The following is a 25380-nucleotide window of genomic DNA, read 5'->3' as shown; positions in this document are numbered from 1 at the left end:
AAAAAAAGTTAAAAATTGGTTGAGTGAAAAGGCAACACAATTGTTGCAAATGCGTCACCTTTTCATCTATTTGGTGATTTTTTGTTAAAAGAATGCTTCGCCTAAAACTATATTAAGTTAGTTCTTGTTATATTATTACATTTAAGTCATTTGGCCTGGTGGTATGGTGATTCCTTTAGAGTCTAAGAGGTCCTAGGTTCAATTTTTTTTTTTTGGGTTTTTTTAGTCAATTTAATTTCATTTCAACTACAAATAACAAATGAAAATATTAAAAATATTAGAGCAACATAACTGAGCTGGTTTTTTCTTCTTTTTTTTTTTTTTTCAAGATTTTGGTAACAGGCGACGCACAATCTTTATTGTGCATCATCTGTTCTCCTTTTTTTTTTTTTTAGTTCTTTTAGTCAATCTAATTTTATTTCAACTACAAATAATCAGTGAAAATATTAAAGTAACATAATCGAGCTTTTTTTTTTTTTTTTTGTTAACAAGTGACGTACAATCAAGATTGTGAGTTACTTGTTCTCTTTTTTTTTTTTTTTGGGTTCTTTTAGTCAATCTAATTTTATTTCAACTATAAATAACCAGTGAAAATATCATAGCAACATAACTGAGCTATTTTTTTTTTTAATTTTGTTAAGAAGCAACGCACAATGAAGATTGTGCGTTGCCTGTTCTCCTTTTTTTTTTTTTGGTTCTTTCAGTTAATTTAATTTTATTTCAACTACAAATAACCAGTGAAAATATTAGAGCAACATAATTGAGAGGGTTTTTTTTTTTTTTTTTTATATTTTGTTAACAGGCGATGCACAATGAAGATTGTGCATTGCCTGTTCTCTCTTTTTTTTTTTTTTTCCTTGGTTCTTTTAGTCAATCTAATTTTAATTCAACTACAAATAACCAATGAAAATATTAAAATAACATAACTGAGCTGGTTTTCTTTTTCTTTTTTCTTTTTTAAATTTTGTTAACAGGCGACACATAATGAAGATTGTGCATTGCCTGTTCTCCTTTTTTTTTTTTTTTTTTTTGTTCTTTTAGCCAATCTACTTTTATTTCAACTACAAATAACCAGTGAAAATATTAGAATAATATAACTAAGCTATTTTTTTTTTTTAAGATATTGGTAACTGGTGATGCACAATGTGCGTTGCCTATTACTAACTGGAGATGCACAATGTGCGTTACCTATTACTAGAGTCGCTATCTGGAGACGCACAATGTGTATGGCCTAGTACTAATTGGAGATGCACAATGTGGGTCGCCTATTACTAAAATCTTAAAAAAAAAAAAGGTCAATTATGTTGCTCTAATATTTTCACTGGTTATTTATAGTTGAAATAAAATTAGATTGACTAAAATAACCCAAAAAAAAAAAAAAGAATAGGCAACGCACAATCTTCATTGTGCGTCGCCTGTTACCAAAATCTAAACAAATAAAAAAACTCATTTATGTTGCTCTAATATTTTTATTGGTTATTTGTAGTTGAAATAAAATTAAACTGACTAAAAGAATAAAAAAAAAAAAAAAGGAGAACAGGCGACGCACAATCTTAATTGTGCGTCGCCTGTTACCAAAATCTTTAAAAAAAAAAAAAAAAACCAGCTTAGTTATATTGCTCTAATAATTTTCACTAGTTATTTGAAGTTGAAATAACATTAGATTGATTAAAATAATTATAAAAAAAAAGAAGAGGCAACGCCTAAAGAAGACTGTGCGTCGCCTATTTCCTATATTTAAAAAAAAAAAAAAACCAGTTTAGTTATGTTGCTTAAATATTTTCACTGGTTATTTGAACTTTTCAAGAAAATCAAATTGATTTAAAAAAAAAAAAAAGAACAGGCAACTCGGAATGATTTTTGTGCGTCGCCTGTTACCAATATCTTTAAAAAAAAAAAAAAAACTATTTAAGAGATTTACAAGAATAAACTATACATGAAAAATTATATAATTGAACAACAACCTCGTATAATTAAATTTTGTTATTATGCAAACATAGATGAGTTGATGGTTAATCATTTTTCATAAGTCTAGCATTTAAACAATATAATTCAGATAAAATATACGCACAGTATTAAAAGCGATTCTGTTCAACTGCATATTGAGCGACTCTTAATAGATGTGTCGCATATTGTTGTTTTTAACGACCGTTTGACATCGACTGTTTTGGGATGCATTATTAATTTATTAAAATTTTACTGACGCATTAATCTTAGAATCGTGATTTTATTTTTTTAGACACGTTTGTTTTGTAGCATCGTTAAATGAGTATCGCTAGATGTCAATTTTTGCATAGTGATTTAAAGGAAATAGAAACCTTATTTATATTTTATGATCGCATTATTTCATAAAAATCAATTAAATTGTTTACAGTAATTAAATTTCTGGATTGTGACGTTAGGAAAAGAAAAACACAACAATGAAATTGACATGAGTTAGACAAAACGCAGGAAAAGTTTGTAAGTTGCATAAAAATCTCAGCAAAATAAACATTATTGACACGGACTTCATGACTAGATTTTGCTTATTGACTGGAATTTGAAAGTTTTTGATCTCATTATTTCAAAATAATCAATTAAATTGTTCACATTAATTAGACAAAACAAAGGAAAAACCTGTAAGTTGCACAAAAATCTCAGTCAAAGAAATATTATGACGTGTCTGAACTTCATGACTAGAATTTGTAACTTTTTGTTTGTCAATATTCAAACTATAACTTTTGTGCTAAATTGATCCTATTTGGTACACCCGACAGCACATGATATCTGCTACAATTGGCTTATACAAGAGAATCATGTCCATCGTCATGAATATTTGTACTTTGAACCCCAGTAATCATTTTCTTCCAGTCCTGTACAACAAATTTAGTCACTGACGAAAGGGTGAATTGAATATTCAACATTCAAAAAGTTTCAACTCTGGCATATAATGATGCAACATCACTGACTCAAACTTTATTCTCCGTACTTGACAAGTGGCTAGAATTAACTCATTTGGTGTGACTTTTTTGACTTATAATAAATTAACAATATCATTTATGCCCTCTTATTCTGGTTATTATTTCTATGTTTTCGAGGAAGTTTCTTAAGATTTGTTTATCTGAAAAAGGAAAACCATGCCTCTAATATGTGGAAAAATCAAAGGGCCTGTAGATAAGATAATTAGATACAGAGGTAAACTTTATTTGTATAATAATTGAATATTCATTTATCTAATAATTAATGCATATTTGTAAACCAAGAAATTTTGTTTATGTTTTTTTTTTCTTGTTTTTTTTAACCCAATAGTTATTAATGTGTTGGTATATTTTATTAGTAAGCCACTAAGACTCTAATCCACAGAGCCTTATTACACTTTGTTCATGGAGCTTTATTTACCTTCCTTCAAAATCCTCGTCACTTCCTTCCTCTTTCTGATTCTGGGGCTGAATGTATTGACTAAGAGATCAAAAAGCACAAAATCAGCATCAAAACTACCTCCAGGACCATGGAAGCTACCCATAATAGGAAACTTGCACCAACTGGTTGGCTCTGTACCTCATCAAGCATTGAGAGACCTAGCCAAGAAGCATGGACCTCTGATGCACCTAAACCTTGGACAAGTTTCAACCGTGGTGGTTTCGTCTCCAGAGTTTGCCAAAGAGATTATGAAAACCCATGATGCTATCTTTGCATCTAGGCCAGAAATTCTTGCTTCGACGATTATGTCCTATAATTCTACTAGTGTTACCTTTTCACCCTATGGTGAGTATTGGAAACAGATTCCAAAAATTTGTGTACAAGAGCTTCTAAGCACAGCACAAGTTCAATCATACCGACCTATTAGAGAAGAAGAGCTATCTAATCTCATTCAATTCATTGGTTCACATGCTGGATCAGCCATTAATCTTACTGAGCGAATTCATTCCCCAGCATATAGCATCACCTCAAAGGCTGCCTTTGGTAAGAAATCCAAAGAACAAGAAATTCGTATCGGTTGTGATGCAAGTTATAAAAGTTGCAGGAGGTTTTGATGTTGAAGATCTGTTTCCTTCGGTATATTTGCTTCATCGATTCAGCGGATTGAGGCCAAAACTTGAGAGGCTGCAACGAGAGGCTGACCGGATAATGAACATCATCATCAAGGAACACAAAGAGGACAAGGAAACAAGAAAATATGGGGTAATTAAGACAGATGAAGATCTTGTAGATGTTCTTTTGAAGTTTCATGACCGCGGTGAACTAGATCATAATGAGTTTTCCCTGACTTCCGATAACATCAAAGCAGTACTCTATGTAAGTATTATATATGTTCAATTTTCTGTTGGAACATTACTGCTTTTCCTATGTCTCTATCAAATACCTATACTACACAATTGAAATTAACTGCTTCCTCATGTTTGTGAATCATTTCAAACTATAATTAATTTAATACTTGATTAAGATGTATACTTTTAGTTAGTATTTGTGGACGTTAATGATGCACAAAGATATGGTAATGGATTATAGCGGAGGAATGGTCAGAAACAGAGAGCTACTGTGAGTGGTTCTGGTAATGGAGTCCTTTACCCCTGATACTGTAGAGTGGATAGTTCCTTCTTAACAAGCTATCTCACTATTATAACTAACTATTGCAGAGTGTATAGTTCCTTCTTAACAAGCTATCTCACTGTTATAACTAACTATCTTTTTTGGTTGATGAGCTAATCCTTAAATGAGTTTATCCTCTTCCTCTATAAAGATATTCTAGATGAGTTTATCCTCTTAACTCTATAAAGGTATTCTTACTAGTTTATCCTCTTAACTCTATAAAGATATCCTCTCCTTATTGTGAGCTTCTCAACCTACCTGACTAAACTATATATATACCTCATTAATAGTTCGGCTCAAATTTTTCTAGAGTTCCCTACCTGACTAAACTAACTATACCTCATTAATGGTTCGGCTCAAATTCTTCTACAGTGCATTCCTCCTCCTCATTTTGGGGTTAGCTTCACCTTTCCTTGGATAAATTCATCCTCTTCAATGGATGAGCTTTCATTCTCGGCATAGTTTATCACTTTCTTAAGCTGAGCTCACCTTTTTTCTCATCCTCCTTCAATAAACTAAATAAGTATTCGGGGTTATGGAGTTACTAGCAAGTTTGCAAATCAACATGGTGAAAATAAAATTTGAATTGTGTAAATGAAATTCATTAGTTACCCCTCCCAAATAGTCCATTTTTAAAAATTACTTTGCATTTCAACAAAAATTGACATGGTATAGAAAAACATTTCAGGACATGTTTGCTGCAGGGAGTGAGACATCAGCAAGTGCTGTAGACTGGGCAATGTCCGAAACGATAAAACATCCAAAAGTGATGAAGAAGGCACAAGTAGAGGTTAGGGAAGTGTTTAGCAGAAAAGGTTCAGTTGACGAAACGAGCCTTAATGAGATGAAATATTTGAAGTGTGTTATTAAAGAGGTTTTGAGATTACACCCTCCTGCTCCTCTGTTGCTTCCAAGATAATGCAGTGAAAGATGCAAGATTAATGGGTATGAGATTCCTATCAAAACCAAGGTGATAGTAAATGCATATGCAATAGCAAGAGATCCTAAATATTGGACTGACCCTGACAGTTTCAATCCAGAGAGGTTCGTTGATAGCTCTGTGGATTTCAAGGGTACAAATTTTGAGTATGTTCCATTTGGTGCTGGAAGAAGAATGTGCCCTGGTGTGTCATTTGGTATGATCAATGTTGAGCTTCCACTTGCAATGCTGCTGTATCATTTTGATTGGAAACTCCCAGAGGGATTGAAACATGAAGAACTAGACATGACTGAGAGCTTTGGCATTACTGTCAGAAGAAAAGAAGACCTGCTTTTGATTCCCATCGCTTATCACCCTTAATGAAATTCACCTGTAGAAAAATTCCCCGTGGGGAAAACTCAGTAAGAAGTTGTTTCTTTTTTCTTTTATATATTTAGGACCTGGGATTTGGAAGAGAAACAGTTAATATATAACATTGCCAATAAGCTATGCTGTAAATGCTTAATTTTCCATGTGCGTATTTGTTTGGAAATTGCTGGTATGCTATTCTCTAGTTTATTGCTTTGTGGCAATTTTATGTTTCTTGTAGTGTCGTTAATTTCCATTTTCATGCCACAAAACAATGCTTATTTTCGATTCATTAGTTGCATTATGTCTTCGAAAGTACTAGCCAAAGAAGGTATTGTTCATTTATCATTAATAATGGTGACAAGGGTATGAGTACCGAATTCATTTGGTGCATGATTTTTTTAAGAATATTTGTATGGAGGCAAGTATTTTTTCCTGTATGGGTCCCTTATTTTTCGTATAGTTATACCAACCAATTAGACAAACAAACCGAACCACTCGTTCATGGAGTTTTACATACCTTCCTTCCAAATGCTCTTCATTTCCTTCCTCAAAGGCAGCCTTTGGTAAGAAATGCAAAGAACAAGAAAATTGTGTATTCTTTGTGATGGAAATTGCAAAAGCTGCTGGAGGTTTTGACGTTGAAGATCTTTTTCCTTCTGTATATCTGCTTCATCTATTCAGTGTATTTTCATTTAACAGGGTAAAATGACATGCCATTAGTTCATTGTCTTATAATATCCATATTCATTTTCAACCAATAACAATAAGTACAAGGGATTTTGGTGTGGTTTATGGGTTTTAAAAAAATTGTATAAACCAGAAAAAGAGCTATTCGCGTACAAACAGAATTTTATAGTGCAGGACCTTCTTGGATGGAGTTCACTGAGGACATAGATTCAATTTTTGAATTGAACCTCGTAAATCTTGTGTGTTGATTCCCCATTTTTTTTTTTTTTCAGTTTCTGTTTCTGTGTTGCATATAGTCATAACAATGGTATCAGAGCTCTTGTTTCTGATCAACGGCCAAAGAAAGAAATTCGCCAATCTTGTTTTTGAAAGAATTACTGAGAGAAACTTTCTTCATGGGATCCATAAGGGTTGAGCTAGAAATCTTCAATGGGAAAGGGGACCTTCTTCTATGGAGGCAGAAGAAGAAAGGCGCCATTCTAGCACAACAAAAAGTTGCCAAGGCTCTGGATGATTCATATTCTCAAAGCCTGAATGAAGAACAAAGGAAAGACATGGATGAGATAGCCTATAGTACCATAATTCTTCATTTATCTGACAGTGTTCTAAGAAAGGTAAATGACTCAAAAACTACCTTTTCAATCTGAAAAGTGTTGGAACAATTATATTTGGTTAAATCTCTTCCAAATAAGATATATCTGCTAGAAAAGTTCTTTGGCTTTAGAATGAATGCTTCAAAGGATTTAAATGTGAAGTTTGATGAATTTAATATATTAACATTGGCATTCGATTTGGCAAACTGTAATGAAAAATTTACAGATGAGCATCAATTCCTAATAGCTACAAGGATGTGAGAAATGTTATCAAATATGGGACAGAGATTCTCATAACAGATGTTGTAATAAGTGTGATTAAATCTAAAGAACTTGAAATGAAAATTGAGAAGAAAGAAAACTCAATTGGAGAGAGACTTGTTACTAGAGGAAGAGGTTCTTATAGAAATTCTAACAGTTATAACTATAAAGACAGAGAAAAATCTAGAGGAAAAGACAGAAAAATCTAGAGGAAAGTCTAGATCTAAGTGGAGGACTAGACAAAATGAAATGTTATTATTGTCAAAGAAAGGGTCATCTTATTAAGGATTGTTACAAAAGAAGAAATAAAGAAAATAGAGAAAAGCAATCTGTAAATGGAGATGTTGCTGTAGTAAGCAATGAAGATGAGATTGGAGAAGTACTGAATGTCTCATGTGAACAGACTAGTTAAGAATAGATTCTGGATTCTGAGTGCACTTTCCGTTTATGCCCAAAAGTTGATTGGTGTAGTAGCTATGGAAAATTTAATGGTGGACAGGTTTAACTAGGTTACGACATGGCATGCAATGTCACTGTATCGGAAATATTACAACCAAGATGTCTGATGGAGTAGTCAAGACATTGAGCAAGGCAAGGCATGTATCGTAACTTCATAAAAATTTGATTTCAGTTGGAGTTTTAGATGGCTCAGGGTACACATGTAAACTAGAGAGTGGTACAATAAAAATCTCAAGAGGTGCTCTTACTGTTATGACAGGAATAAAGAGGGATAGTTTATATGTGTTACAAGGACAAACTGTGATTGGTATGAGTGCTACTGCAATGACTACAAATCAGGATGAAACTCAACCATGGCATAGATGGTTAGCTCACATCAGTGAGAAAGCTTTGCAAGAATTGAACAAACAGGGTCTGTTAGGCGAGAACAAAACCAGTAAGTTAGACTTTTGTGAACATTGCATGTTGGGGAACCATCAGAGACTTAGTTTCAAGTTGGAACGCACAAAGCTACTTTAATTCTAAACTATGCTTTTGTTGATTTGGGGGCCAATGTCGGCACCAATTCATGCAAGTAAAAGCATTTTTTATCTATTGTTGATGATTTTTCAAGGAAAGTTTGGGTTTTTCTGCTTAAAAATAAAAGTGAAGCTTTTATTGAATTCAAATATTGGTATTCACTTGTAATGAACCAAACTAATAAGAGACCTAAGGACTAAGCAAAGACAACTGTCTTGAGTTTTGTAATATTGAATTTGATAAATTTTGTAAAGAAAATGGAATCTCAAGGCACAAAACTGTTAGCTATACTCCTCATCAAAGTGGAGTTATTGAAACAATGAGTAGGACTTTGTTAAACAAAGTTAGGTATATGCTAATAAGTTCTAGTTTACCAAAATATCTTGGGGTGAAGTTGTAATGATAGCAGCTTATCTGGTTAATAGGTGTCCCTCCACAGCCATTGAATGTAAAACTCCTAAAGAAATGTAGAGTGGCAGTCCAGCAAACTATACTAGGCTTAGAGTTTTGAGATGTGCTGACCATTCTCATCAAAATAATGGGACGTTAGAACTCAGGACTTTGAAATGTGTTTCTCTAGGTTTTTTGGATTCCAAATTTTATAAAACCATAATAAGCAAGGATGTTATATTTAACGAAAATATCAGGCCTTGCTTGAGTGGTCAAATTGCAAAAATAGATTCAACATCAACAAAAGATAGAGTACATTTTGAGGTGGAACCATACAAACCTGTGATAAGCAAAGAATTGACACAAACTGAAATTCCATCTTATCAAATCCAGCAAGATCAAACTTAAAAGGAAGCTGAAGGGTCTCAAGAAGCAATGTCACCACACTAAGGACGAATATCTATTGTTTGTCAACATACAACCTTCTTCATTACTATCAACTCGTAAGAGATATACAAAGAAGAGAAGTAGGGCCTCCTACTAAATTTAGTCCTTCTAACTATAATGTGTTGGCTTTAGTTTCTTTTCAGGATCTCTCAGTCAATAAACCTAAAACATATATAGAAACTACGCAAAGTAAACAATCAAAACAGTGGAAAAATGCTATGTTAGAAGAGATATAGTCACTATACAAGAATAGAACTTGGATATTGGTTTTGAGACTTTTAAATCAGAAAGTAATAGATTGCAAGTGGATATTCAAGGTTAAAGAAGGCATAACCAAGAGAGATCAAATTAGATTCAAGGCAAGATTGGTTGCAAAAGGCTTCATACAAGTTGAAGGTGTAGATTATAATAAGATATTCTCTTTGGGAGTGAAGTATACCACAATTAGGATAACTTTATCTTTGGTGGCTTATTTTGATTGGGAGTTGGAGCAGTTTGATGTAAAAACAGCTTTTTTACATGGTGAGTTAGATGACTTTATCTATATAAACCAGCTAGAAGGTTTTGAGGAAAAAAAATTCAGAAGGAAATATGGTTTGCCTACTCAAGAAATCTTTGTATGGGTTAAAATAAGCACCAAGGCAATGGTACAATAGATTTGATGCTTTTGTCAGGAAAATTGGTTTTAAGGGAAGCTTATATGATAGTTGTTTGTACTACAAAAGAAAAGACAGAAGTGATTTTGTTTTCTTTTTGCCCTATGTACATGATATGTTTCTAGCTAGTCAAAATATGGAGTTTAAAAAAGAAATTGAGAAGTCACTGCAGTCTTTCAGAAGGTACTCATAAATTTTCAACGCAAAGTGTTAATGCTGTTGATATTCCTTTAGCAAATCTTTACAAACACTATCATACAATTGAAGAAATAGAGGCTATAGTAAGAGTACCATACACTAATACAGTAGGATCAGTAATGTATCGCGTGATATGTACTAGGCTTGATCTAGCTCATGCCCAAATGTGTTGAGTAGGTATATGTCAAACCCTAGTCATTGGCATTGGGAAGCTGTTGAATGGTTGCTGAAATATTAAAAAGAAACTTCTGATGTTGGTTTGGTACTTAATCATAGTAGAGAGGGTGTAGAGCTAAAAGGATATGTGGACTTAAATTATGCTAGAGATGGAGATAGAAGGAGATCTACAACAGCTTATAAATTTACTTTATATGGAAATTGTATAAGTTGGATGTCCAAGTTAGAATATATGGCAACTACAATGTCTATGACATAGGCAACATGCCTTAAAGGGTTGTTGAAACCAAAAAAAAAAAAAAAGGTGAGAGGAATCCTAACTTTCCTTAAGGAAGCATATTAATTACACAGGCTGCTGTCTTCATGCACTCAGCCCAAAATCTTCTCGGAACACTTTTTGCATGTAGCATGCTCCGACATGTTTATGCAAGATGTCGGTTCTTTTGTTCCGCAATATCATTTTGTTGTGGAGTATTCGAACATGTCAATTGATTTCTTATTTTATATTCTTTTAAATATTGTATAAACTCTCTTGATGTATATTCTCTCTCATTATCTGTGCATAAGCATTTTATCCTTTTACCTACTTCTCTTTCTATCTTTTTTTTTAAATTGCTTAAATTTTGAAAAAGTCTCATACTTTTCTTTCATAAAGAAAATCCAGACATACCTTGAAAAATCGTCAATGAATGTCACCATATAATGCATACCCCCAACTGATGACTGCTTGATACGTCCGAAGATATCAGAGTGAATGAGTTGCAGAGGCTCTTTTGCTTGGAACTTTGAATCTTCAAATGGTAGTTGATGTGCTTTACCATATTGACATCCTGCACAGATTATGTCGACACTGACATTGAGTTGGGGAAGACCCTTGAGCATTGACTTTTGCATCATCACCTTCAACCTTTTATAGCTGACATGTACTAATCATGCGTGCCAGAGATTTGATATCTCATTCCTTCTAGTTTTATTTACATAGGCGGACTCTGCTAACATCACATAAATAGATTCCAATCGCCGCCCCTTTATTGTTGGTGTACTAGAGATTTTAAAATCTCGATAAACCTTAACCTTTTTAGGTCCAAACAATACATAATTTCCAGAAGATGTTAGTTGAGCAACTGATAGCAAATTCTTCTTCATTCCTAGCACATGAAGCAGCTGGACTTGATTGCAACTAAAACGAGGCACGATAGCTTTCTTTCCAACATCAGCTGTTGGCAATCTCGAATCATTTGTCGTCACCACCATACGCCCTCCTTTATACTCTGTCATGCTTTGCAGCTTCTCTTTATCTCCAATCATATGATTTGAACTTCCTGAGTGTATAATCCAATCATTTTTATAATCAATGTGTCTAGGGATAACCACTACAAGTGTTGTTTCCCTTTCTTGCGTTGAACTTGAGCTATCCATAAGCTCAGCAGTAGTAAAAAATGCTTCAACATCCCATTCATCTTCACTTATATTATTTTGAGGCTCTTGGATAACTATATTACTTTCTGTAAATTTCTTCCTTAGTTTATAGTTTTTAATATAATGTCATTTTCTTTCACAGTTGAAGCATCTTCCATCATCTCTTTTTATTTTCTAAAAATTATTGTTTGTTTCTATTATTCCTTTGTTCTCCTCTAAATTCTTCTCCATGATGATTTAATTTATGATATTTTTGTTGTTTGGGTCGGCCTTTTTGCTGCCACTAAAGAGCACTTTTTTGTCGCTCTTTAGTGAGACCCAACCATTTTTTTGATCATATTTTCTTGATCAATAAGCAAATTTTCTAATTCAATCAATGAAGATTTGACTGATCAATCTTAAATGGCTGAAATAAATCTTTTAATTCGAGTCTCAACCTATATAAATTTATTCTTCTCATTCTAGATTCTGTAATATGAGAACTAGAATCTAATTTAGTAACTTTGCGACTGAGAGTTTTTATCTTGTTGAAATATTTATGGATTGTCATATCATGTTGTGTTGTTGATAGTAATTCACTCTCGAAAAGCTGCAACCTCATGTCTTTCATTTTGAGAAGAGTCTTGCAAACGTGTCTCATGCCTCTTTTGAAACTTCAATATCCCGTATGTACTCTAACATTTCTTTTACAACTGTAGATTTAAGAGCAAACATTATCTTACCAGCTTTAATATTCCACTTTTTCAAAGCTTCAGCATCCTGCAGTTGCTTGACTTCACTACCAACTATGATCTTTCAACGATCTTGACCCTTCAAATGTGACTTCATGCATGTTGACCAAGTGTCGTAATTCTAACTGTTGAGCTTCTCAATGTCTCCACCAACTTAAAGATCTCCCATTGTGGTTGCTGAAAAATTTCCGTAGTACTATGCAAATTTAATCTTGACTGTGTGATCACGAACAAAAAACTTCCACAAAATCAAACTTGAATCGCTTTGCCCTGATACCAAAAATGTTGAACACAGATGACCAAGGAATAAACAAAAAAATTGATTTTTATTAATTTATAAATATTTGGTACACGCACACGTATAAAGAGAGCAACACACTCACTCACACAAATGAGCAACACACGCTAACACACTCACGCTCACTTGACTTTTGGCTTACGCTAGACACAAAACATCTTTTCACACCCTTTCTCACTCAAAGGACACGCACACACATACTCTCAACGTAAAGCACTCACGCGCTCTTTTTCTATTATTGTTGGATAAGACAAATAATCATATATCATCACCTTTTTATAACAGTAAAAGTCGGTGGATTGGATAATTCTAGATATATAATATATTAATATTTAATTATAAATTTTTTTCCCATCACTTCCAAGACACTAGCTGTTCTCCAATTCTTCTACAGAGTCGGCATTGCTATTTATCACATACTGCAACTAATATGGGAGCTAAGGTTCTACCAATGGGCAAGTTTAATTCATGTAAGAACTTGCTCAAGATTTAAAGTCAGAGTTTAGTGAACTAAGAAGTCCTTGAAGTCTTGTTGATATGTGATTAAAAGAAGCAAAAGGGCGAGGACGTTAATTGTTTTATTTTAAGTAGCAATGGTTAAACTATGTCGTTTCAAGTATAAGTTATAACAAAGTTAAGTTAAGTGAAGGTATGCTTTTTGTTGCCGATGTGGCAAGGGCTACTTATAATAGCTGCTGTCTTCATAAAAAGAACCCAATGTACTGCAGAAACAGAGTTTCCTTAATACAGGACTTATTCTTCAATCAATAACAGCTTGTTCCCTCTCTAAAACCTCTTTCATTCTTGAAGCTTTTTGTCTAGAAATTCTAGAAACATTATGGGTGAGTGTTTTTTGGGGAAGAGAAAAGGTGTATAAGTGATTTTAGTGTGGTTTACGGGTTTTAAAAAATCTGTATAAACCAAAGAAAGAGCTATTTTGATCGCATTATTTCATAATAATCTGTATAAATCATTTAAAAGTAATAGAAGCCTGCTTTCTAAGTATATATTCTGATCGTATTATTTCATAATAATCAGATTAAATTGTTTAGAATAATCAAAATTCTGGATTGTGACATTAAGAAAAGGAAAACACAACAATCAAATTCATATTAATTAGACAAAACAGACGAAAACCTTATAAGTTGCATTAAAATCTCAGTCTAATAAAACATTATGGCATGTGTCATGAACTGACTTCATGACTGGAATTCGCAACTTTTTGTCAATATTCAAATAATATATTTTTGTGCAAAATTAATCTCATTTGTAAATCAGAGAGCACATTATATATTTGCTACAATTGGATTATCCAAAACAATTATGTCCACCTTCATGAATATTTGAATTTTGAACCCCAGCTTGTTCAACAAATTCAATCACCACCGAAAGGATGATTTAAATATTCAACATTCAAAAAGTTTCAATTTTGGCACATAATAATTTAACCCACTCAAACTTTATTCTACCTAGTTGACAAGTGGCTAGACTTAATTCGTTTCGCGTGACTTTTTTCTGACTTATAATAGAATAACAATATCACTTATGCCTCATTATTCTAGTAGAAAAACCATGCCTCTTAACATGTGGAAAAATCAAAGGGCAGCAAGATAAGATAAATTGGATACAGAAATAATCTTTATTAATATAATAATTGAATATTCTTTTATCTAATAATTAATGCATTTTTGTAAACCAAGAAATTTTGTTTTGTTTTTGTTTTTCGTTTTCTTATTTTTTTAAATCCAATAGTATATTTTATTAGTAAGCCACAAAGACTCTAATCCACAGAACCTCATTGTACTTTGTTCATGGAGCTCCATTTACCTTCCTTCAAAATCCTCTTGACTTCCTTCCTCTTTCTGATTTTGGTGCTGAACATATTGACTAAGAGATCAAAACGCACAAACTCAGCATCAAAACTGCCTCCAGACCATGGAAGTTACCCATAATAGGAAACTTGCACCAACTTGTTGGCTCTCTACCTCATCAAGCATTGAGAGACTTGGCCAAGAAACATGGACCTCTGATGCACCTAAACCTTGGACAAGTTTCAACCGTGGTGGTTTCGTCTCCAGAGTTTGCCGAAGAGATTATGAAAACCCATGATGCTATCTTTGCATCTAGGCCAGAAATTCTTGTTTCAAAGATCATGTCCTATAATTCTACCAGTGTTGCATTTTCACCCTATGGTGAGTATTGGAAACAGATTCGAAAAATTTGTGTACAAGAGCTTCTAAGCACAGCACAAGTTCAATCATACCGACCCATTAGAGAAGAAGTGCTATCTAATCTCATTCAATTCGTTGGCTCACATGCTGGATCAGTTATTAATCTTACTGGGCAAATTCATTCCGCAGCAGATAGCATCATCTCAAAGGCTGCCTTTGGTAAGAAATCCAAAGAACAAGAAAAATTTTTTATCGGTTGTAACACAAATTATAAAAGTTGCAGGAGGTTTTGATGTCGAAGATCTGTTTCCTTCGGTATATCTGCTTCATCTATTCAGCGGATGGAGGCCAAAACTTGAGAGGCTGCAACGAGAGTCTGTGTTAGAGTTTGTGACCCGAATTCTTGTTAACCCGACCCGAAAAGCTCGCAGTGCGACCCATTTGGTGAAACTAAATTTTGGAGAAAAACTTGGGGCTCTGTGGTGGAAGCGGAGGTCTCGGGCCGATAGTTTCTTCTGTACTATATATATATCTGTATTTTTTGTTCGGCCGTTATTGGGGTTTTTTAGGGTATCTCGAAATTTGGCTCACCTTGTACAAATCTTTCGATATTGGATTTGCTTCTCCCTGCCCGTGGTTTTTCCCGTCAAGGGTTTCCACGTTAATTGTGTGTTTGTTCTTCGATTTCTTTGTTTCCGTTGCTATTTGTTTTTCTCCCAATTCTGTAACAAGTGGTATCAGAGCCGCGTCGATCTATTTGGGAATTTTTTCTTTTCTTTTTCTTTCGATCATGGCAACAAAGTTCGACATTGAGAAATTTGAGCGCAACATGAGTTTCTCCATGTGGCAAGTCAAGATGAAGGCGATTTTGACACAGAACGGTTTACACAAGGCGTTGGTTGGCAAGGAGCAGATGTCGTCTTCGTGGGATGCCGAAAAGAAAGCCGAGGTTGATGAGCGTGCCCTATCCACCATTCAGCTATGCTTGTCCAATGAAGTTTTGAGGGAGGTCCTTGATCAGAAGACAACAAAGGACTTATGGGACAAGTTGGAATCTTTGTACATCACAAAGAATCTCACAACGAAACTGATTGCGAAGCACCGTCTATACACCCTTTCTATGGTTGAAGGTACATCTATTAAAACACACATAGATGATTTTTCTACTATTTTGTTGGATCTGGCGAACATGGACATTAAATATGATGATGAAGATCAGGCCCTAATGCTACTGCGTTCCTTACCTCCATTGTATAAAAATTTTAGGGAGACTTTGATTTACAGTAATAAAACCCTAAAATTGGAGGACGTGAAAGCTTCCTTATATTCTAAGGAGTTGTTTGATAAGGAGTTGACCAGCAGTTCGGATAACAATAATTTTGGGAGTTCCGGAGGAGAGGGTTTGATTGTTAGAGGTAGAACATCATCTAGAGATCAAAATAACAATGGTGGTAGTCGGCCAAGATCGAAGCCAAGGTTCAGAAACCTTATTTGTCACTACTGTAAGAAAAAGGGGCACATCAAAACTGAATGTCGTAAGCTTCAGAATAAAAATAATGAAAAGAGTAAGGAACATGCCGAAGCCAGTGTCGCACATGAGGAAATTGAAGATGGAGATGTTTATTCAGTGACTGAGGATAGTTCGGGCAAGCAGGGATGGATTTTGGATTCAGCCTGTTCGTTTCACATCTGTCTTCATAGGGATTGGTTCTTTTCTTATGTTCCGGTGGATAAAGGTGTTGTGCTGATGGGAGATGATCATCCTTGCTGTGTCATCGGCATTGGAACTGTAAGGGTGAAGATGCATGATGGAATTATCAGAACACTATCTGAGGTACGTCACGTTCCAGATATGTCTAAAAATTTAATTTCTTTATCTGCTCTGGACAAGTCTGGTTGTTCTTTTGCTGGTGGAGGTGGAGTTTTGAGGGTTCTGAAGGGTGCTTTGGTGGTGATGAAAGCTAGCCTGGTTGGTACATTATACAGGCTACAGGGTTCTGTGGTAATGGGGTCGACTGCTGTTTCAGTGTCCATGTCAGATTCGGATGTTACTCGTTTGTGGCATATGAGATTGGGCCATATGAGTGAGAAAGGTTTGGCGATGTTGAGCAAACGGAGTTTGCTTGGTGATCGGAGTATCTCGAAGTTGGAGTTTTGTGAACATTGTGTGTTTGGGAAGCAGAAGAGAGTTAGCTTCAGTACTGGAATTCACAAAACCAAAGGTACTCTAGACTACATTCATTCAGATCTTTGGGGACCCGCACGTACTGCTTCTAAGGGTGGTGGCAGATATATGTTGACCTTCATTGATGATTTCTCCAGGAAGGTCTGGGTATATTTTTTGAAGCACAAGAATGACGTATTTGCTATCTTCAAGCAATGGAAAGCTTTGGTAGAGAAGCAGACGGAAAGAAGGGTGAAGCGCCTTCGTACAGATAATGGATTGGAGTTCTGTGATGGTGTTTTCAATGAGTTTTGTAGAAACGAAGGGATCGTTAGACATCTCACAGTTAGAGGAACTCCGCAGCAAAATGGTGTGGCTGAGCGGATGAACAGAACTCTTATGGAGAAAGTCCGATGCATGCTGTCGAATTCTGGGTTAGCACAGGACTTTTGGGCAGAAGCAGCTGCTACAGCTTGCTACTTGGTGAATCGTTCTCCATCGGCAGCAATCGATTGCAAGACTCCTGAAGAGGTATGGTCTGGAAAACCTGCTAATTATCTAGATTTAAAGGTATTTGGATGCCCTGCCTATGTTCATGTTAATGATGGTAAGCTTGAGCCTAGATCGAAGAAGGGCATATTTCTTGGTTACCCGCAGGGTGTAAAAGGATATAGAGTTTGGCTTCCTGATCCAAAGTCATCTAAGGTTGTGATTAGCAGGGATGTTGTGTTTGATGAGATGGCAATGCTGCATCCAAAAAGGGAGCTCGTTGTTTCAGACAGTGTGCCAAAGCAGGTGAAGTTTAGGGTGGAGGAAGTAAGTACTTCACAGAATGGTTCAGTTTCAGGCCCATTTGAGACACCCACTCATGTGGAAGAAGAGAGAATTGAGGAGGTGCAAGAGCATTCGATTGCCAAGGATAGACCTCGTAGGGAGATCAAGAAGCCCTCTAGTTTAGCTGACTATGTCACTTTTGCTTGTGTTGCAGCACAGGAGATCGAGAGTCCCAGTGATCCTCGCAACTATTATGAAGCCATTTCATGTGAGGATTCTGTAAAGTGGTTAATTGCTATGCAGGAAGAGGTGGAGTCGCTTCATAAGAACCACACTTGGGAGTTAGCATTACCTCCAGAGGGTAAGAAGATTGTGGGATGCAAGTGGGTCTACAAAAAGAAAGAAGGCATCCCTGGTGTTGAAGATGCGAGGTACAAAGCACGTTTAGTAGCGAAGGGGTATTCACAGGTACAAGGAGTTGATTTTAATGATATATTTTCCCCTGTCGTTAAACATACTTCTATTCGTGCTTTGTTAGCGCTAGTTGCTATGCATGATTTAGAGTTGGAGCAACTAGATGTGAAGACCGCTTTCTTGCATGGTGAGCTTGAGAAGACAATTTATATGCAGCAACCCGAACGTTTCGAGGTTGAAGGAAAAGAGGATCATGTGTGTTTGTTGAAAAGGTCCTTATATGGTTTGAAGCAATCCCCTCGTCAGTGGTACAAACGGTTTGATGGGTTTATGTTTAGCCATGGCTATTCTAGAAGCCAATATGATAGCTGTGTGTATTTTAGGAAGTTGGAAGATGGCTCATTTATTTATTTGTTGCTTTATGTTGATGATATGCTGATAGTGGCCAAGAAGAAATCCGATATCAACAGATTGAAAGCAAAATTGAGTGGTGAATTTGAGATGAAAGATTTGGGAGCGGCAAAGAAGATTCTTGGTATGGAGATTGAGAGAGATAGATCTGCAAGTAAACTTTTCTTGACTCAAAGATCTTTTGTTGAGAAAGTTCTGGAGCGTTTTGGAATGAAGAACGCTAAACCTGTAAGTACTCCATTAGCTACTCATTTTAGATTGTCTGCTGATATGTCACCACAGTCGGATAGAGATATTGAGTATATGTCACATGTTCCTTATTCTAGTGCTGTTGGTAGTTTGATGTATGCTATGGTGTGTACCCGTCCTGACATTGCACATGCTGTTAGTGTTGTGAGCCGGTATATGGCTAATCCTGGCAAACAACACTGGCAAGCTGTCAAGTGGATTCTAAGGTACTTGAGAGGCACTACTAACACTTGTTTAGAGTTTGGTGGAAGTAAGGAGGGTGTACGTGGATATGTTGATGCAGATTTTGCTGGGGACCTTGATAGAAGGAGGTCCACTACTGGTTATGTATTTACTCTTGGAGATACTTCTATCAGTTGGAAGTCTATTTTGCAAGCAACAGTTGCACTATCAACTACAGAAGCTGAATATATGGCTATAGCTGAAGCGGTGAAAGAAGCTATTTGGTTAAGGGGGTTGATAGGTGAGTTGAGCTCTGAGCAGGAGAGTACGGTTATCAATTGTGATAGTCAGAGTGCTATCTATCTCACTAAGGATCAGATGTTTCACGAGAGGACAAAACATATAGATGTTCGGTATCATTTTGTACGTGATGTTATTGCTCGTGGAGATATTGTTGTCAGCAAGGTGAGTAATCATGATAATCCTGCTGACATGATGACCAAGGCACTTCCAGTAGCCAAGTTTGAGCATTGCTTGGACTTGGTTGGTGTTTGTTGTTGAGCTTTGCCTTTAGGGGCTTTTGTGGAAGAGGATGGCAACTTTTATCGAAGATTGGAGTTTTGTATGTTTTTCCATTCCTTATATGGAATTCGTGTCAAGGTGGAGATTGTTAGAGTTTGTGACCCGAATTCTTGTTGACCCGACCCGAAAAGCTCGCGGTGCGACCCATTTGGTGAAACTAAATTTTGGAGAAAAATTTGGGGCTCTGTGGTGGAAGCGGAGGTCTCGGGCCGATAGGCCCGAGACCGTAGCCCACCACTGAGCCCGATGGGGGTACGGGGACAGCGCCCCCGCGGTATGGACCTGTTCCATTTTAGGGTTTCTTCTGTACTATATATATATCTGTATTTTTTGTTCGGCCGTTATTGGGATTTTTTAGGGTATCTCGAAATTTGGCTCACCTTGTACAAATCTTTCGATATTGGATTTGCTTCTCCCTGCCCGTGGTTTTTCCCGTCAAGGGTTTCCACGTTAATTGTGTGTTTGTTCTTCGATTTCTTTGTTTCCGTTGCTATTCGTTTTTCTCCCAATTCTGTAACAGTCTGACAGGATAATGAACATCATCATCAAGGAACACAAAGAGGACAAGGAAACAAGAAAGGATGGGGTAATTAAGACAGATGAAGATCTTGTAGATGTTCTTTTGAAGTTTCAAGACCGCGGTGGTCCAGATCATAATCAGTTTTCCTTGACTTTGGATAACATCAAAGCAGTACTCTTTGTAAGTATTACATATGTTCAATTTTCTATTGGAACATTATTGCTTTTCCTATGTCTCTATAAAATACCTTTACTACAGAATTGAAATTAATTGCTTCCTTATGTTTGTGAATCATGTCAAACTATAATTCACTTAATTCTTGCTCAAAATGTATACTCTTAGTAAGTATTTGTGGACATTAATGATGCACAAATATATGGTAATGGATTATAGCAGAGGAATGTTCAGAAACAGAAAGCTAGTGTGAGTGGTTCTGGTTATGGATTCCTTTATCCCTGATATTGCAGATGGATAGTTCCTTCTTAACAAGCAATCTCACTATTATATCTAACTATCTTTTTTGGTTGATGAGCTAATCCTTAGATGAGTTTATCCTCTTCCTCTATAAAGATATTCTAGATGAGTTTGTCCTCTTCCTCTATAAAGATATTCTTACTCCTTATAGCGAGCTTCTCAACCTACCTGACTAAACTATATATATATATATACCTCACAATGGTTCAGCTCAAATTCTTCTACATTGCATTACTTCTCCTCATTAGGGTTAGCTTATTCTTTCCTTGGATAAATTCATCCTCTTCCATGGATGAGCTTTCACTCTTGTGATAGTTTGTCACTTTCTTAAGCTGAGCTCATCCTTTTTTCTCATCCTCCTTCATTAAACTAAATAAGTATTCTGGGTTATGGAGTTACTACCAAGTATGCAAATCAACATGGTGAAAATAAAATTTGAATTGTGTAAATGAAGTTCATTAATCGCCCCTCCCAAATAGTTCATTTTTCAAAATTAGACCTTTCAATAAAAATTGACATGGTATAGAAAAACTTTTCAGGACATGTTTTCTGGAGGGAGTGAGACATCAGCAAATGCTGTAGACTGGGGAATGTCAGAAATGATAAAACATCCAAAAGTGATGAAGAAGGCACAAGAAGAGGTTAGGAGAGTGTTTAGCAAAAAAGGTTCAGTCGATGAAACGAGCCTTAACGAGATGAAATATTTGAAGTGTGTTATTAAAGAAGTTTTGAGATTACACCCTCCTTTCCCTCTGTTGCTTCCAAGAGAGTGCAGTGAAAGATGTGAGATTAATGGTTATGAGATTCCTATCAAAACCAAGGTGATATTAAATGCATATGCAATAGCAAGAGATCCTAAATATTGGACTGACCCTGACAGTTTCAATCCAGAGAGGTTCGTTGATAGCTCTGTGGATTTCAAGGGTACAAATTTTGAGTATGTTCCATTTGGTGCTGGAAGAAGAATGTGCCCTGGTGTGTCATTTGGTATGATCAATGTTGAGCTTCCACTTGCATTGCTGCTGTATCATTTTGATTGGAAACTCCCAGAGGGATTGAAACATGAAGAACTAGACATGACTGAGAGCTTTGGCATTACTGTCAGAAGAAAAGAAGACCTGCTTTTGATTCCCATCGCTTATCATCCTTAATGAAATTCACTTGTAGAAAATTTTCCCGTGGGGAAAACTTATTAAGAAGTTGTTTCTTTTTTCGTTTATACATGTTAGGACCTGGGATTTGGAAGAGAAACAGTTAATATATAACATTGCCAATAAGCTATGCTGTGAATGCTTAATTTTCCATTTGCATATTTGATTGGAAATTGCTGGTATGCTATTCTCTAGTTTATTGCTTTATGGCAATTGCATGTTTCTTGTAGTTTCGTTAATTTCCACTTTCATGCCACAAAACAATACTTATTTTAGATTCAATAGTTGCATTAGGTGTTCGAAAGTACTAGCCAAGGAAGATATTGTTCATTTATCATTAATAATGGTGACAAGGGTATGAGTACTGAGTTCATTTGGTGCATGATTGTTTTAAGAATATTTGTGTGGAGGCAAGTTTTTTTTCCTGTATGGGTCCCTTATTTTTTGTGTAATTATGCCAACCAATTACACAAACAAATCGAGCCACTATATACTTTTGTTCATGGAGTTTTACTTACCTTCCTTCCAAATGCTCTTCATTTCGTTCCTTAAAGGCAGCCTTTGGTACGAAATGGAACGAAATGCGAAGAACCAGAAAATTGTGTATAGGTTGTGATGGAAATTGCAAAAGCTGCTGGAGGTTTTGACGTTGAAGATCTGTTTCCTTCTGTATCTTTGCATCATCTTTTCAGTGTATTTTCATTTAACAGGGTAAAATGACATGCTATTAGTTCATTGTCTTATAATATCCATATTAATTTTTTAACCAATAATAATAATTACAAGGGACCTTAGTGTGGTTTATGGGTTTTAAAAAACATGTATGAACCAGAAAAAGAGCTATTCGTGTACAAACTGAATTTTATAGTGCAGGAACTTCTTGGATGGAGTTCACTGAGGACATAGATTCAATTTTTGAATTGAACCTCGTAAATCGTGTGTGTTGATTCTTTTTTTTTATTATTATTATTATTATTTTTACTTTACTTACTGTTTCTGTGCTGCATATAGTCATAACAATGGTATCAGAGCTTTTGTTTCTGATCAATGGCCAAAGAAAGAAATTCGCCTATCTTTTGTTTAAAAGAATTACTAAGAGAAACTTTCTTGATGGGATCCACAAGGGTTGAGCTAGAAGTCTTCAATGGGAAAGGGGACTTTCTTCTATGGAGGCACAAGATGAAAGCCGTTCTAGTACAACAAAAAGTTGCCAACGCTCTGGATGATTTATACTCTCAAAGCCTGAATGAAGAACAAAGGAAAGACATGGATGAGATAGTCCATGGCACCATAATTCTTCATCTATCTGACAGTGTTCTAAGAAACGTAAATGACCCAAAAACTGCCTTTTCAATCTAAAAAATGCTGGAACAGTTATATTTGGTTAAATCTCTTCCAAATAAAATATATCTGCTAGAAAAGTTCTTTGGCTTTAGAATGAATGCTTCAAAGGACTTAAATGAGAACCTTGATGAATTTAATAGATTGGCATTGGCATTGGATTAGGCAAACTGTAATGAAAAATTTACAGATAAGCGCTTATAAATTCCTAATAGCTACAAGGATGTGAGAAATGTTATCAAATATGGGATAGAGGTTCTCATAACAGATGTTGTAATAAGTGCCATTAAATCTAAAGAACTTGAGATGAAAATTGAGAAGAAAGAAAACTCAATTGGAGAGAGACTTGTTACTGAGGAAGAGGTTCTTATAGAAATTCTAACAGTTATAACGATAAAGACAGAGAAAAATCTAGAGGAAAGTCTAGATCTAAGTGGAGGACTAGACAAAACGAAATGTTATTATTGTCAAAGAAAGGGTCATCTTATTAAGGATTGTTACAAAAGAAGAAATAAAGAAAATAGAGAAAAGCAATCTGAAAGTGGAGATGTTGTAGTAGTGGGCAATGAAGATGAGATTGGAGAAGTACTGAATGTCTCATGTGAACAGACTAGTTAAGAATGGACTCCGGATTCTGAGTGCACTTTCCGTTTATGCCCAAAAGTTGATTGGTTCAGTAGCATAGAAATTTTAATGGTGGACAGGTTTTACTAGGTAACGACATGGCATGTAATGTCACTATATCGGAAATATCACAACCAAGATGTCTGATGGAGTAGTTAAGACATTGAGCAATGTAAGGCATGTATCAGAACTTTATAAAAATTTGATTTCAGTTGGAGTTTTAGATGACTCAGGGTACACATGTAAACTAGAGAGCGGTACAATGAAAATCTCAAGAGGTGCTCTTACTGTTATGACGGGAATAAAGAGGAATAGTTTATATATGTTAGAAGGACAAACTGTGATTAGTATGAGTGCTACTACAATGACTACAAATCAGGATGAAAGTCAACTATGGCATAGAAGGTTAGCTCACATCAGTGAAAAAGCTTTGCGAGAATTGAACAAACAGGGTCTATTAGGCAAGAACAAAATCAGCATATTAGACTTTTGTGAACATTGCATTTTGGAGAACCAACACAGACTTAGTTTCAAGTTGGAACACACAAAGCTCATTATACTTTGTTCATGGAGCTCCATTTACCTTTCTTCAAAATCCTCTTCACTTCCTTCCTCTTTCTAGTTTATTGCTTTGTGGCAATTGCAAGTTTCTTGTAGTTTTCATTAATTTTCATTTTCATACCACAAAATGATACTTATTTTAGATTCAATAGTTACATTTGGTCTTGAAAGTACTAGCAAAGAAGATATTGTTAATTTATCATTAATAATGGTGACAAGGGTAAGGGTACTGAATTCATTTGGTGTATGATTTTTTTAAGAATATATGCGTGGAGGCAAGTACCTTGTCCTATATGGGTCCCTTATTTTTGGTGTTTTTATACCAATCGATTAGACAAGCAAACTGAACCACTATATACTTTTGTTCATGGAGTTCTACTTACCTGCCTTCAAAATGCTCTTCATTTCCTTCCTTAAAGGCAAGTGATGCAAAGAACAAGAAAAATTCATATCGGTTATGATGGAAATTGCAAAAGCTGCAGGAGGTTTTGTTGTAGAAGATCTTTTTCCTTCTATATATTTGTTTCATCCATTCAATGGATTGAGGCCTAAACTTGTGAAGCTACAACAAGAAGCAGACAGGATATTGGACATTATCATTAAGGAGCATAAAGTGGACAAGGCAACTAGAAAAGGTAGTGTCATTAAGGCAAATGAAGATTTTGTATATGTTGTTTTTTGAGGTTTCGTGACCGTGGTGATGATCTTGATGAGTAGTTTTCCCTTACTTGTGATGATATCAAAGCAATACTTCTTAAAAGAAAGGTTTAAAATATACGATATTTCTTCGATATTTTTATTTTTTGAAGGGGTTGAAATAAAATTTAAGTTCGAGATGAAAATTGATAGAATTTCCATAATATCCATTGAAATTTTTGAAATTTTGACAAATTTCCATGGAAATTTACATAAAATATCTACATCAAATCCTTAATGATTTAGTTAAAAAATCTATAATTTTCATGGAAATTTCCAAAATTTCCACTGAAATTTCTAAAATATCCTATATTTATTTAATGTTTTAAAAAAATTCATAAATATTATTGACTTTTTATCAAATTAACTTCATTGATAATTTTTTTACCTT

General features: G+C 35.2%; 2 pseudogenes; both read left to right on the top strand.

The window, feature by feature from the left end:
• Window positions 1-3156: 3156 nt before the first annotated feature.
• Window positions 3157-6019, top strand: LOC107433331 (cytochrome P450 71D11-like; annotated as a pseudogene).
• Window positions 6020-14506: 8487 nt separating this feature from the next.
• On the top strand, window positions 14507-21860 carry LOC107433350 (cytochrome P450 71D11-like; annotated as a pseudogene).
• The last annotated feature ends 3520 nt before the right edge of the window (window positions 21861-25380 follow it).

This window comes from Ziziphus jujuba, chromosome 1, assembly GCF_031755915.1.
Source record: "Ziziphus jujuba cultivar Dongzao chromosome 1, ASM3175591v1".
In the NCBI taxonomy this organism is placed as follows: domain Eukaryota; kingdom Viridiplantae; phylum Streptophyta; class Magnoliopsida; order Rosales; family Rhamnaceae; genus Ziziphus; species Ziziphus jujuba.
The sequence above is the reverse complement of the archived record's forward strand: the minus strand, read 5'-3'. Positions and strand labels throughout refer to the sequence as shown.